The following is a 16,030-nucleotide window of genomic DNA, read 5'->3' as shown; positions in this document are numbered from 1 at the left end:
ATAATTGGCCTTTGAAACAGTCTTCTGTAAATACAGCAGTTGTTTTCCTTTTCTCCCTTTTTAAAGGTTATGCAGTTAGTATTATTGTAGCCATATTCAACTATAGCAGAAAATAAGGAAAATAATATACAGTAAAAGGGGTAATATCTAGTATCTATGTATCAAAATTAACCAGCTAAACTATTTCTTGTGCTGTATTAATAATGGAAATCATTCAGCAGTCTTAAATTATGTTTTTTCTGAAAATTGATATCTGCAGGAGTTTCTCTCTCCTTGCCTGATGTTAATATGAAGATTTATTTGCTTCAACTAATGATTAGAACTACAAAAAATATTGATTTGTAACCTCTGATGTCTGTTTAAATGCAGTGTAGCAGGAAAATGGAGCCTTTATTTGACAGTTAAATTATTATTTATGTGGGCACTTCACTGTCTGGTGGTCAGGTATACATACAGGATAAAGCTTAATAGTGTAGCAGCTCAGGTTGAAGAGTGGTAGTATCTATTACCAACTATATTTGCTGCTTCTAAAAGCAAAAGCAGATCTTGAAAAAAATTAGACCATGGGTATGCGTAAGAGGATATTTTGAGAAATACATATCTAAGCAACTTCAATTATCTTGGGCAAAAAGAATCCTTGAACTGTGAAGTCATCTGCAAAGATGTCATCTGTAAAGATATTGAGCGAAATATCAAAATAAAGTTTATTCAGTTGTAGTCTTTCTTTTCATTCCTTCGGATGAATTGTGAATTAGTTCAAAAGGGTGCTCTGTGGAAAAAAAAAATAAAATAATTTGCTTCCAGAATTAACATATTTAAGATGCCATATGCACATCACAGCAAATTGCATAAATATGTTGCATATGTAGAATATTTTAATAAACCAAGTGCTTTGTGTATTAGGGACTGTCATCACAGAAAACATTTCTTTGAGCTTATCAGTAAAATTCACTATCTAGGAATGTGTTTTTTGATGAACATGTATGACATATTTTTAAAACAGTGAGTTAACATATCTGCAGACACAATTGGCAATGTGGTTTTATGTCTTCTTTTGGTGGATTAAGTGTGAAATATGTTTAAGTGTAATATTGCAATATTGAATATCTAATACTCAGACAATGCTTATCCATTTCTCCTGAATGCTTTTGCTAGCAACTTTAGAATTTACCCTGTGCTGCTGAACTATTTTTGTGCCAGTAAAACTTGATTGCTTTAATGGGGGTGGAAAGGCAGTATAGAATGGAGGATCAATATAGATGAGGCAGCTTTAACAGTTTAATACTGAAAAAAAATTACTGATTTGGATGTACATACATGGACATCCATGTTTAAATAGTAACAACACAAATTGCGGAGGCTATTGTGCAGTAATTCTTCCTTTAAAAATATCAATTAAGAAGTTGAAAGTCCTGGGTAACCTAGCCTGATTTCCTTGGCTAAAATGAATCCTAGTCATAGGATTCATTTAGTACCCATTTAAGAGTCGATTGAGGTATCAAGTAGAATCAGAAATACAGTATCGTTGGTACATAACAGTAGATAATACTGAGTATTTCTCTGACATTCAGTCACATTAGCTGTTTTTTTACTTGTGTGAAAACATATTGTCAGAAATACTTAGAATGATGAAGGACTGCGAGCTTCCCTCAAACTTGAGCACTCTTAACCTCTTTGTTTAAATGCAAGAAGACTAACCTCAACTCATAAGAAGTGACTTAGCTGGTTTATTTTTGTTTCTGTGCCCTTTATACAGAATGTCTCAGTGCACTATCCCATTTACCAAACAATTTGACAACTGAAATAACCACAGATGAACTTCTTACAGAAGCACCTTTTACTCATTTTCTTTTTCAAATGCCTTATCCCAGATATATATTCTCTAATGTAGTGGTGGTTCCACTTACTAAAATAATCTACTCCCTTCTCTGTCATAATGGTAAAAATACTAATTTTCTAGTATGCCTTTAGAGCACTTAGAAATGTTCAAAGCACGTTGTGTTGGCTAATGGTATCTGCAGCTGTTACTCTTTTTTTCCCTCCAGTGTGTCTTGTATTGGATAATGTTCCCAGAACAGATTTTCCGTAGAAATGTTTTTTCAGGAGATAACAAAAAAGATGTGAAGGAATATTGAGATGGCCTCCAGCATTTTAGTTGTGGGAACATTCTTGCAATAGTAAGTCTGTTAAGGTAAAAGCTATTTATTAATTCTGTTTTTGGCATGTAAGTATTATTTAATTGCTAGTCTTTAAACTCTCTTTGGGCTACTGTGATAGTTTATAGGCTCGACTTGAATTTTCTTTTATTATGGTACTGACACTGCATTGGATTTCAAATGAAGTTTTTCATTCTTTGCAGCCAGAGCTGAAGTACTGGATAAGTGGCAGTAGAAAGCTTGCATCTGCACTGTTGTCACAGTGTCATTAAGTGACTTTTCAAATGTGTGGAATATGCTACGTAAATTGGCAACGAGTTTCCAGTGGGTGAAGGTAAGTACTACATCCAACTGTATGATCTTCTGAGTAACAAGTCAGATACATTTAGCCATCGCCTGTTTCTACAGTGTCTCCAATATTTGTGCAATATAGGGGAAAATTTCTGCAATGACTATAATCTCTTGCTTGTGAGCTGTTAGCAAGTTTATCTCATGCAATTTCATACATAGCTTATCCATTGGTCTTGAGCTCAGGAAAGCTGGTGCTGTAGGACAGTGTCTGTCCTGCTATGTGTGTAAAGCATGGTTTGATATGGTACATTTTTGTATCACGCTTATTTCTTGTTTAAAACATCAGAGAACCTCTTGAAAACTCACAACAATATATCAATGAAAAGCAGAAATGTAACTAATTTTCTAATATACAGGCTTGCAACTTGATTTCATCAGTCAAAAAGATTCATACTTTTCTTACTCTGGACCTACATGAGTGAGTGATTAATACCATATTTGGTTTACTTCTTTGATATTTTGTGCAATACCTCTGAGTTTAAAAGAAATGCTCTGACTTGGGTTAGAAAAAAAACTGCAGTGGTGACTCTTGGGTTTCAGAGAAGGTGGCTGTAGAAAGTGTGGAAATAGGGCAATTTGGGAAACCCTATACCTAAAAATAGTTATATCTGCTGCTCTGATGCCTTTAATTTTTCATACCCTGTGAGACTTTCATTTGTGCTGCTGCTGAAACCAGTGATTCCTCAGATGTGAGAACTGGCCACCTACAGAAGTATTCATGCTTTTTTTTTTTTTAACTTAACAGGGAAATAGATTAAATGTATTAGATAACAAATACATAAATATTATAATTTTTATGGTCAAAGGTAAGATCCCATCTGAATTGCTTTGGATAAAGAGTACAAAGCCATAATATTAAAGCTCTTTGTCTAGCTGACTCATTCACAGTTTTCGTGTTCAGTGCACTCAAGTCCTGCTTGAAAGATGCTTCATTTCAGTGGAAATGTCCTTAAATGGCGATAATCTTAATTCTAGCAGCCAAATGGGCCAGCATCTGTGTGAGCAGCTATATAGGATATATGTATATGGTCTCCACCAACTTGTTAAGGTGGGCTGCAGCAATTATTGTGAAGATGAAACAGGGCATATTTGACAGTGATACCAACAGCATTCAATTTAATTTAGTTGGGAAATGTGTGAGCTCCTTTGCTTCTTCATTAGGAATAGCTCAGCATATGAAATTCATATCCTGTCATTCACTGAACACAAGGTCCAAATTTTGCAAGCAATGCTCTGCTCTTTTTAACATACAACTTTTCAATTGAATGAAATTAAAGATGGTTCAGTTTGACCAAAGACTTCCTGACTAGGTTTCAAGTTCATATATGGGCATCAAAAAGAAATAGCAAAAATACCTTAAATTAGTTGTGCTTTTGGTTTCATTGAGTCTCCTGTCCATGCACAGTTATGTGGATCTTCTCATAGTTTCTCATTGAACTGTTTCAGTTTGCCTCTTCTGGCACTTTCTTATATCTCCCTTCGTGGTTTGGCTCAGGGTTTGTTCTACTCTTTATGTTCTTGACTTCAGAGCTATACTTCCAAACAGATTTAATTTTAACAAATTAAACGACTGGATGAATAATCTTAAAGAAAATCTCTTCACTCGCACTAGTATGAATTTAGCAGTCTGGGTCTCTACTCAAGATTTATTTATTTATTTTTAACTGTCTTATCTGAGAAACTGTTGTATCTATTTTGGAAGACTTTTTTACATTTCAGAGTTTAAGCAAATCATTTCTGAAAGCAAGCTTCCTGCAGAGTGACTGTAGGATGTTCTCTCTGGTTGGAGTGTGAAGTGGCTCCTTACAAAACAGGAGGAACAAGCATGCTTTCGTTGATTATCATGTAAACCTGGGCATCCATATGCTTCTTAAATTCTCTTCTCTTCTTTTGAAGGATCTTTCTTTCTTAAATTGTTTCCAGCTGTGCCTGTTCAGGAATGCAAATTTCCTGTTGCAGTATCCAGATAATCAAAGGGTTGACAAAGTAAATATTCATGTTTAACTGTTGTTAATGGAACAAAGAAGAACAGCACAGACAGAAAGACACAACTGAGCTCTTTTGGAGCTATGATGTAGGCTTGGCTACTCGGTCACACCAAAAATGACCAGTAGTTTCCTTAAGTGGGATTATCCTGACTAGGGATTTCCTTCCTATGCTGCATGGGGTCTATGTACTGAAGTTCTGAAGGGGGTGAGAGTAGGCTTGATTGATGAGTTTCTTCTCTATTACATTACTCTGAAAAACATTATATATGAATGCTCAATCCATGGGGGTCAATTCATAAGACCCCCCCAAAAAAGAATACTGCCGTAATTAAAAATCTATCTTATACAAGATAAAAAACCTAGGTTCACTTGCTGGATATACAAATTCAGTATTGTATAACGTATAAATTGCCTCTTACAGATATAAAGTCCTTTTTATTATTTGTTTTTAATTGTCACATAGTAAACCTAGCCTGTAATAGGAAAAATACAGTGTTCCTGGCATACAGGGTAGATATTGAAAGGAAATTGCTGTGTTGCTTTGTTTCTGCACAAATGCTATGTGGAAAGGAGATAAGTTTTCAGTTGCGTAGAATCACCCTGTCTTATTACAATGCTAGCATGTTTCATGAGGCCTACATATCTGAACAGACAGTGTTACATCTCCAGTTGCCTGCTGTAGTCTGTATTACATCTTACTTCAGTTCTGAACAAGTAGCCATTTATATAGGTTTTAAGCCCTAGATTTTTGAAATCTCACCTTCAACCCACAAAACTGCACCACAGAACAAACAGCATATCTGCAGGATTAGTTTATTGCATATATTTTAGTTGAATATTGCTAGTCTAAATGGCATAGGCTCTTAGATTAGTGCAAAGTTTTTGATTTTAGTGGGATGGTGGTCCAAAGTACATTGAATCCACAAGTTCTTCTTAAACTATGGCCTGAGAGTGAAATGTCAAGAACAATTTGCTTGTGTCAGTCTCATTGCACACATTCAGTTTAATGAGCTGGAGTCTGAATTTGTTACCTCTGCTTTGCTGGTTCTCCTGAAGGCTTGCTTGAGCTTATTTCCAAGCACCTTTGGAAATATTGTTAGAATGGTATAAGAGGTATATTCTGGTCAAACAGATACCAGAGAAATCACTATTTTGTTATAAATCATCAAGGCTTCTGAAAGAACTGAAACGCAGGTCTTATTGACAAAAATCTTGTTTCTGCTCCAGTGCTGAAAAGAAATGGGTTGTCAAACACTTAACTCTGCCTTTTCCCAGCCTTCTGGGAAATTCCAGCCTTATTTGGGCTACATTGTGCTCTGCCCTGTGTGCTCAAGCACTTTGGCTGGACTATGTCACAGGAAACTCTGGAGGCTCCCAGGAGGCAAGAGGTTTACTAAGCAAAGGAGTGACTGCACTATACAAACTGCAGGGACTGACCATAAGAGAAGAAAAAGACATTGGAAAGGTTCATACCTTGGCTAAAAAAATCACCAAAAACCCAAGTTCCCATGAGTCAAAACAACTTCAAGTATTTTGATATTAGTTGGGCAATATGTGTTCCTATGTAATTAATTTCTGACAAAATTTCGGTAGTTATTTTAAAGGTGGGAACCGAAAACTAAATCAACATTTTTCAGAAACAATTTTGATCTTCAAATCATTGATGTAATGAACTCATTGCATGTTTATTGAGAAAATTGATGTCATCTTTGATTATAAATGCTCTATAGTTCCTCTCTTTGGTCTTTCATAATAGTAATAACAATACAAAAGTGCATACAGAGGACTAGAAAATCTAAGCAAAAGAAAAAAATATATTTCGCACATGCATATAAAAAGAGTACTGTGCACTTAGCCATTCAAGGTTTCATATGCAACAAAAACTGTCTTCAGTGCTACTCAGAAGCTCATTTACTGTCTCAAACATGGACATATTTTTTTATGCCATAAAGCAAAACAAAATATAGTGTATTTAATTATTTTGAGACATTTAATCAAACCAATTGCTACAGTGTTGGTTACTGTTGAAGAAAAACTTCTTAAAAATAGCTTCAGTATCTTTCTTGAATACCTTCTAATATAACCATGCAAACATATGCAATTTGTGGCTTTACTAATTTGCGTAAACACTAATAAAGTCACACAAGTTGTGATTGGTAAAATCTAATATAATGCATAGGATTTTCCCACTTTATTCCTGACAACCTGCATTTGCAACCATTCAGTTACTTTATTTTAAAATGGCTTTTCAATTATATTCTAGTGCTTTAGGGGAAAGCCTTTTGACAAAGGCATGGCATAAACCATTTATATTGCAGCTCCATCATAGTTCCCATAGCTAAACTAGACTGGACAGTTCATTAAAAAGAAAAATTAATAGTACAAGGTTGCAGGGAAACAATAACAGATTATGACTGGCCTGTGGCAGCCCACTGAATTCATGCAGTGGAATAAAAATGATTCCCCTGTCTCATAAATGAAGGTTTGTTCCAAGGTTTTAGGCTAAGTCTATACTTCTGTTCCTTTACAGGAAAAAGCAATACGGTTTCTTGTCTATAAAAGCAATACTTTGTAATTCCTGTAAGATTAATATGCACTCTTTTGGGATAGAAAGCACATAGTTCATTATTCTTTGAATGCATAATAACAAACATATTATGAAAGAGAATAGACTAGAACACACTAAGCAGATGCATCAAAGAAAAAACAAACCTTCTTGGAGCTGAGAAGTGGCATGGAGGGGCCAAGTGAGGGCACAATCAGGACTCTGTCCCGTCTTTTCTTGTCTAAGGTAGTAAGTGCCCCAGACCAGTCTAAAATTGCTATCCAAAATTGCTCTGTAGCAAAACCAAAGGATCTATAATTCAGTGGCATTTCTTTTAGCTTCATTGCAGCTACCTGTATAGCATCATCTGTGATTTAGCTCTTGCTTAAAGGTATAACTAAATCTTAATGGCCTCTTTCTAGATGTTACTGAATATTTTCCTAATTTCCTCAGAGTTTCATGGTTCAGATTTTCTGTATAATTCTGGTATGCGTGGCAAGTACCACAAGCTTGTCCTTTAATGTTGAAATCTGAGTTTTATTATAGCAATGCTATAAATTCCTGTCTTAGAAGATATTTCAAACAATGTAGGGTCTGGGATGGATTAACCATTTCTTTTGGCCAGTAGCCACAACCTTCTAATGAATTCAGCAGGATAACAGGGAGGCCAGAAAATGGGAAGCCTGAGCCAATATAATGTTTGGAATCAAACACAGGACTGACCCTCTGGGGTATTCTCTGGTTCAGTTTATGAACATGATCTCCTTTTACAAACAACAGCCTAAAATACTGAAAAGTGATGGCTCTGGGATCTGATCTCATTGGACTTTCACAAGCTTATACTTATTACAAGAGAAACTTGGGTATTTGGCCTCCCTTCCTTCTCTCCCCTCAAAATAGAAAAACAGATTACGTAACCTCAAAAGCCTGGTTGCTGGTCACAGGCCTCCTGGCTATCTTGGCTTAGTTTCATGCTATAAGCTACATTTTGTGATCTGAGGCTGCAGCAATGAAGCAAAAATAACTGACCAACCAAAAGACTCTCCCTAGACCTCCAGAGCTGTTTTCAAACTTTCACTGTAGGCAACACGCATGAGCTGCAGTGTGCGTTTGCACAGACATTTAGCACTCACTAGTGAGCTGTTAATTGCAAGACTGAGTGCTAACTGCAAACTTCATTATTATGTTCTACTGTTTGCATGTCCAAAGGTACTGCTTTTGTCTTCTCTCCCTCTCTGCCCTGCATAAGACACAGGAGAGAACAGCCTCATCACAGGGAACAGCTTTTCGGTGAATCACAATGATTCACTTCAAGGAAAGCTCAAAAAAGACTGTGTTGTGCTGGTTCACAGTACAGCTAGTGACCCGGTGCCTACTGCTACTTTGCTGCTTGCAGGATAAACAGTACAATGCAATAGCTGTGTTTTCAAGAAACCTTGCATAAAATGGAATGACCTTTTTTCTCCTTGTAGATCTGCAGCAGTTTGATTTGCTTTAAAGTGCTTTTGCTTAACAAATATAAGGATGAGTTAAATATTTAAGTGGGGAAGCTTCTCAGCAAGGAATAGAATGGTAGTGGCTCTTTTAAAAACTGTCAGAACCAACTCTCCTGAACAGAGGTTAGTGCTCTGCTGGCCCAGTCATTATCTGGGTTAAACTTTTGCTCCCCACATCCTGTTAATTCCTGTCAGCATGGGCTCCATTTTCTTTAATGTGAGCTCACATAGAGTTGATGATACTGTCTTTTGTTCAAGTGAACTACTTTGTCTGTGAGCAGTTAGCAGTGTGCTGCATCCAGGTTACAGACTAGGTTGCTTGATTCCTCTATCAGTTTATTATGCTTGTGTGGTTCATTTAGGCCAAAGGAACAAAACTTAAATGTGAAGCCAAGGATGTGTTGTTATCCTTAAAGTCTCAACAGTCTAAACAAAGAATCATTAGTCCAATATTATGTACAGTTAAGTGATACACATAAGCTTCCTAGCATCTACCCTTCCTCTGGTGTCACTCTGGCTGCCAGCTGCCTCTCAGGCAGTTGTCCTCAGCCTGGGCTGGACAGAGGGCCCTCGCATCCCAGAGCAGTACGATGATGGCTCCTTCCTCTTCCTCGCTCTGGTGTCCACCTGGAGTCATTTTTGTGTTTGCTGACGCGCTCCACATCTCTATACCTTGCTCTTTTTTTTTCATGGCTCTCTGGTTCCATATTGTATCCAGTTTTATTGTGAATGGTGCGTTACACGTATATCAAATGTTGTCTTGTGTTATGTGCTACCTGTGTTATCCCTGAAACAGCTTTTGGGCAGCTTCCAAGGTTAAATTCTTTCAGTGGCCAGTAGCAGACCCCTAGTGAGCAGTTTACAGCCTGGGGTCTTCACTCACATCTTGTACCTGGACTTCAGAGCCTCCTCATATCATCCTGTGCGTGACTCTATGCTGCATTTTATTCAAGGGTCATAGGTACTTCATTCTATACAAATTAGCTACTTGTTGTTTTTATCTGTCCCTTGCAAATGTATACATACAGTAACAGTATTACATCACACAGTCATCTAAAACTAAGGGGGGAAAAAAAAAGAGACAATAGTCAGTTGGTCCTCAGATAAGCTATTACATCCAAGCAAGCTAAATAAAACCAAGTTCCAGGCAGACCAAAACAAATCCAGATGAAGCCTACGAGTCCTGAGGCCTGTGCTGTCAGTTTCACACAGTCTTTGGCACATTGCAAGCAATGCCAACACCATATTCAGTGTCTTACAAGGGTCTGAAATTGTAACAAGCTCATGATACACGTGGAAAATTATTTTACACTATTTAATTAAACCCCACTATTAAATAGGCATTTAGAAAATATTCATATTAGTTTCATTTTTTACATAGTCATTCACGTTACCGTGTGCTGGGTTTAGTTATAGCTCTGTTTACAAATAATATAAAGTGCCTGCATATGACCTTCATAATGAGTCTTTTCTGCTTATAATATACATTTATCATTCCTTGGGTCTATATCTGAGCACTTACTAAAGCTTAAACCAGAAGGGGTCCACATCATTTGCAGAAATAGCTTTAAAAGAACACGTTAAGTTTTTTGAGGCAATGTTTACCCTGACAGCCATTGCATTTGAACAAGAAATATAACTGTCTGTTCAGAAAGATGTTCCCAGCTCTTGGATGAGTCCCCAGATCCAGTTTCTCCAGCTGGTGCCTGTCTGGTGCTTTATTCTCTCTGACCACTGGATTTCCAGGAAACTATTTTTGGCTGCAGGTGAAGGGACAAATGGTACCAAATCATTCCTTTTCCTTTTTGCTCCCTCTTTTGAGTTTTTGGGGTCAAAGTACTGTCTTTTGTTCTTCAAGATGGCAAGAAAATACAGGGTTAGCATTGTAGAAGAGCACCATATCACCATCCTTGGATGTGGTATTGTAAAAAACACCATAAAGAAATTCAAATACTGATACATGTGAGCTAGTCTTATGCAACCGTATATTATTTACCAAAGAGATTTAAAGGAAAAAGGAAGATAGAAGTGTTCAGCATTATATGCTAAGAAAAGCAAATACCCACTGAATGGATTTTATGTAGGCTTTTATAGGAAAAACTGCAGATTCTCTGTAATGTGAACAAAACCATCAAGCACCAGTATTGCATTCAGATTCTGTGAAGGCTGAGATACCAGACTAGAGCAGAGAACAAGGCAGAGGTTATGTCAGTCAGTTCTAATGGTTAAATCAGTGGATGCCACAGGTTGCTTGGCAGGCATATGGTCGATTTCTACAAAGGGGAATCTTTACCAAAGTATAAGAAATTTAACTGAGGAAAAACATAAACAAAACTCAATTCATGGCACACTCAAAATGCTGTAACTAACAATTTTAACCTGACTTGTAAGTGAGAGGAAAAGTACAGATGAGACTGAGTTGTTATGTATTTGGAAATTCACTGGAACTGTGAAAGCCTCATTTCTCTCTGTCTAATAAGATAAAATTCACAGAGGTTAGAGATGTTTGAACTGGTGAATTGCCATGCAGGAACTCTCTTAATGGAGTTATAGTAACCTGGCCTCCAAAGCCTCATGCTCTTACAAACATGATGTATTTGTGCTTGCATGGAGAATGCCATTTTATACTGTACATTTACCCTCTTAGGCTTTCAGTCACCTTCATCTTGTCCACTTGCTTCTAAGACGGTAATTTGGGCTTCTAGTTCACACTATCTCTCTTGGGCTTAACACATACAGTCTTTAAAAGCTTTCTATTGACTCATAACTTTCATTTGCTTTCTATATATGCTCCCAGGACTGTCAGCAGTCATTTTAGTTTGTTTCTTATTTCAACTGTCAGGTAGACATTTCCTTTTAAAAAAAACTAGAAAGGTCCAGAGTTTGTAAGTATTCCATCATTTTTCCCATAAATGTACAAACGTATTTCGAAAGATTATGTTTGGTGACAGACTCTCTCATCTCTCTTTACCCTAACAGTTCCCTTTCCAGAAAAAACATAAGTACTACAAGAGCAATTTATTTAATTGCCATTATGGGAGACTTCAAAGGAAATTGGTTGGATTGAAATAGTGATATCACCCTGGCAACTTTTTGAAAAGAACGTTTTGGTACAAAATATGCTGAACATTAGGGTATATTTAATGTGAAAAGAAATGTGTAATTCCATCCTTTTGACTGAAGCTTTCAGTCTTTTTTTTTATGTATACGTGTATGTTAATTCTTTTTGTTGTTATTATTGGCCTCTATTTTTCTTCCATGAATATAAATTCTTTCATGTGTACTTGCCTAATATTATGGTCATTCCATCCAAAAATTACGCTGCTTTCAATCCAGCAATTCTACCAAGTGTCAGGTTGTTTTCCCGTTTCTTTTCCTCAAGCTCATTTTTAAGTCACACATCACTGGTCTCCATTAGAGAGAAAGCTATCAGTTACAGATCCAGAATCTAAAGCTTTACTTGACTGGCCATGTGTTTATTCACATACAAATACTTTCCTACTGTCCTGTTGTTAACAAGGACATTAATGATCTAAGAATGTTGATCTAAGCTGTAAATATATGCCACAAATCCTGATTATTGCTCTGTTAAGGTCAAGATTTGCGCTTGACATAAAAAAAAATAAATGGCAAGAGGTAGAGTATTTCATATTCAAGTAATGCACTTCCAGAATATATCTAATCTAGCTGATTCATAGCTTCAGCTATGAATAACACTAATCTAATTAAACAAATGCCCATTTTTGCCAATTTCCCATGATCAGCTTTCTGTGGAAAATCAGTTTCTGAAGCTAGTGTTTTTATGCAAGAACAGCTATAGGTTCAAGATATTTGAAGTTTGCCTCTTCTGCATTATCGCGTAGGCCCCAAGCATCGTTCTAACAGCAGGAAGCCACTGTTTCCCAGCTCTTGTTGTTAATGGTGTTTATCAGAAGAATAGCAATGAAGTGGTTTGTCACAATCACCTGTAATTACAGGTCAGAAATAGGCCAATCTGTACTCTCTGGGATGTGTTAGTGTTCCGTATGATCAGTTAGAAATATAAAATTGAACAGGTTTGACTTGGAATGAATTATGTTCATGTAAAATACACTGAATCTTTTGCTCTTTTTTTGCACATGTATCACTTGCGTGAAAAACAAATTTTAATTGCAAGCTGGCAAGCCTGTTTTTTTGCTTAGCATCTATTTATATGCTTAGCGTCTAATTGCAGCACCTCAGCACCTCGTTGCCCTTTTTAAATTTTATTTTATTTTGTTTTATTTTTATCGTAATACTGGGAATTATGTTTTAGTCCTCATAGCTTTGGATCACATCACTTGGAACAGTGAATATACAAATGGCTCCTCTGATTTGTGCTCAGAGCAGATCACACCACACGGGGGCCAAAGGGAAGGTTATCTCTTAATGAAGGCATTTTTTTGTTTGTGCGTGTGGTTTTTTTAAAGTGCAAAAGTTCTATGGTGACTACTTACAACAAGATGTCCCAGGAAATACTCATGAAAACATTGCTTGAATTATAATCTTGTGATTTAATGGATTTTAAATAATCAGTTAAATCTGCAGTTTTGATCCTGTCTGCTTTAGCCTCCCGTTAGGTACCTCAACAGTGATGGTGTCTTTTATTAGGGCTATTGACACTGCATTAGGAATGGGTTTGAGTATTCTGTTGTTATTGCCTCATGCTGTTGAGCCAAAATAGTCTCTTCACAGACAATATCTGCCTATGAAAAAATTAATTATTGATTCAATTGTTCATTCAAAATATCTCAAAGTGGCTTTTATGCTCTTTATGGAGGAAATTTGCACTCAACTTGAACAGTTAAGCAAGCAATCAGAAAGAACCTTGCATATGCATGGCTGAAGGATCTGAACTCATCCCTCTGCAGCTCCAAGAAAGCTGAGAAAAGGAGGGGAATTTGATTAGAAATTTAGCTCTCACCTTTCTTTCCCTGTCAAATGTATTTGAAAATGAAAGAGACTCTTGGTAATTCACTAAGTTGTCAAGTTTTATAAAGATAAGTGTTACAGAGAATCTAATTATGTGAGCCTCTCTAAATGAGAATCACAATGGTTGCTAGACTTAAACAAACTGCTGTCTTTTCAAGGTGGTTTGCATGTGCTTCTGAAGTGGCAGTCTTCTATCAGAAACCTTCCTACTTGACGGAGATCAAATTGAAGGGGACCAGGGGATCGAGTAGTCTAGTAGAATTCTATTCAAAGTGGCAAAACATTTTGTAGAGGAAGGCTCTGTGCAGTGAAGAAATTGATTATAGATATAGCAGTGCATTCCCTGCTCAGATGTTTTGCAGAAGTAATTATTTCTATGATAAACTGGAATCACTTTTTTTGAAGAAAAATATTTTTAAAGTATTTTGGTGTTCTGGAGAGGAAAAAAAAAAGAACTGTATGGGAAACTCCATTCTAAGGTACTTTATATATATGTAAATGTATTACACATGCTGTGCATGGGGTATGCAAAAACTATGCAATATCTGCATTGGGTAACTGCTTTCACTACATAGTAGGACTTCAACCAGAATAACCCAAAAGCTTTGGCACTATAAAATGTGTTGTAGAGAAAGACGTTCCATAGCTTTTGTGCTCTTTAGTGTTATGTATTTATGTTGGTTATATAAAGACCACGCAAGATGCTATAATTGTCTGGCATTTCAACAGCACTGCTGAAGCTGCCTCTAGAAATGAAGCTGTAAGTACAACACAGCAGATTCAGTTTAGATTTCTGATTGCGTGGAGGATGTTTGCCCTTCAGCAAGAGGTTGTAGATCAGAACAGAAATTGATCATTTGCTGGAATTCATTCTGGCTTGGTTTGGTAGCTGAATAGGCCTGCCTGTAGTCATTAGTTTTTGCTAGGTTCTCAGTTATCATTCCTTAATCTTGACTTTGTCTCATTTTTGTCATAAACCAAAAAGACCCCCAGTCACAGCACAAGTGTTAGTTATAAATTCTTAGAGAAAAATATTCAGGGTTGTCTTAGCATCTGAGCACAGTATTAGTAGTTGGAAGTAAGTTGATTTTAGATGCCACTTACTTTCTCCTAGAGGTGTCATTTATAACCACTTACATAATAGAAAAATATATTAAAACTAGCATGGGCATAAGCTGTAGCTATATTGGGCTTTCAGTTTACAAGAAATTATAAGAATTCCAGTTTGTCTGAGATGCGCGAGAATGCAATTACTATTTAAAATAAACTCTACGAAGAGCTTAGTCATTACTTCAAATGACTCTATCAATCACCATGTTCTTTAATAAGACTACCTTTCTTATGCTAGTTGTTTTCCTGTAGAGTTTATGCTTAAAAACAGACAGCCTCTGTCACATTTATCTTAAGTGGATCTCCCTGGGGCAGCAAGTAAATGTAAAACTCTGTTTACAGCCATTTTTCATTTCCCAAGCCTTTTAATATCACTCTCTCAGGCTTATTTCTATGTCATTCACTTCATAATGTACTAAGTTGTCTTCCTACTTTCTACTGCTTTGTATGAGCAACACCAAATGGCAATTTCACTCTTCTTGAATGAGTACAAATTAAATCAAAGTCTGGTAAAAATACTTGCCTTCCACGATTGTTTCAGAGGTGAATACTGAAGGATATATCACAATATAAAGAGGTTATTTTTCTTCCTCTTTCTTTCAAAGTGACTTCTATTTTCAAAGAACCATCATTTTATGGTTCTTTGTCTATGGCTTCCTAACACTGAATCTCAAAGCTGCTACAGGAAAATATGGCTACATTTCAGAAACTATTCTTTGGAGCAGCTGGGGATTATTGGCTTTAAACATCTCAGTAATCCTATACACTGCTATAAAATATAATTTAAAATTGCAAAGGATTAGGATTTCTATGCACAAGATTCTACAGAACTCAGAATAGGATTCTACAAAGCTTACTATGCATTTTAGAAGGTAACTTTTATTGCTAAAGATGAAAATCACCTGTTCTGTTAAGATTTTATTTATATATTTAGTACATACAAATCTTACCATGACCTAGAGCCTTGCTATAGCAGGATATCCCTAGAAGTTTCATCTGTTTGCACACGATATATAAACTTAAATATATACACACGTTAATTCCGCAAAACTGCAACTTTGGGTTATAATCCTTTATAATTGCATCATGCTCCCATGCAACACAGTGGAATATGAAGAGTGTGTTAAGGGGGGGGGGGGGCGGGGCGGGGGGGTGTGGCTCTCATTTAGTGGAATAACTAGCAGAATTGTTTTCCCAAATATCTTTAAAGATTAAAAAAAATTCCTTTTATGGACTACTTTTGTCTCAAAAGCCTAATTATGTTTTGTGAGTGACACAAAAGACTTGATATCAATTTGCATTCAGATGAGGGTTATTTGCTGTTTGCTCCAGTGAGACCTGAAATATGCTTCACCAAGAAGAGAGATTTAGTGCCTCTGAAGGGCTCACAGGGAGTTAGTTGCTGGCGGTCTGTTTTAGAATTAAACATTGAGA

The 16,030-nt window shown here is 36.5% G+C and overlaps 2 protein-coding genes across 7 annotated transcripts in view; one reads left to right on the top strand and one right to left on the bottom strand.

Moving 5' to 3' along the window:
* The window catches only part of LOC308176731 (uncharacterized protein), a 583,853-nt gene that overhangs the window by 3,756 nt on the left and 564,067 nt on the right, over positions 1–16,030 (bottom strand). The gene's annotated exons all lie outside the window — the stretch shown is intronic.
* CDH11 (cadherin 11) overlaps positions 1–16,030 on the top strand; it is a 362,720-nt gene that overhangs the window by 318,999 nt on the left and 27,691 nt on the right. For 3 of the 6 annotated variants that reach the window (XM_080552813.1, XM_080552810.1, XM_080552809.1), the window contains one exon: positions 2,360–2,490. The exons of 1 other annotated variant lie outside the window; for it this stretch is intronic. The gene's annotated coding sequence lies outside the window, so the exon portion shown is untranslated. Of the gene's footprint in view, positions 1–2,045; positions 2,178–2,342; positions 2,491–16,030 lie in introns of all 6 variants that reach the window. 2 more of the 6 variants (XM_080552811.1, XM_080552812.1) reach the window with 2 other exon arrangements.

Source organism: Anser brachyrhynchus, assembly GCF_964034855.1.
Source record: "Anser brachyrhynchus genome assembly, chromosome: 12".
Taxonomy (NCBI): Eukaryota; Metazoa; Chordata; class Aves; order Anseriformes; family Anatidae; genus Anser; species Anser brachyrhynchus.
This window is presented reverse-complemented; position numbering and strand designations above follow the sequence as displayed.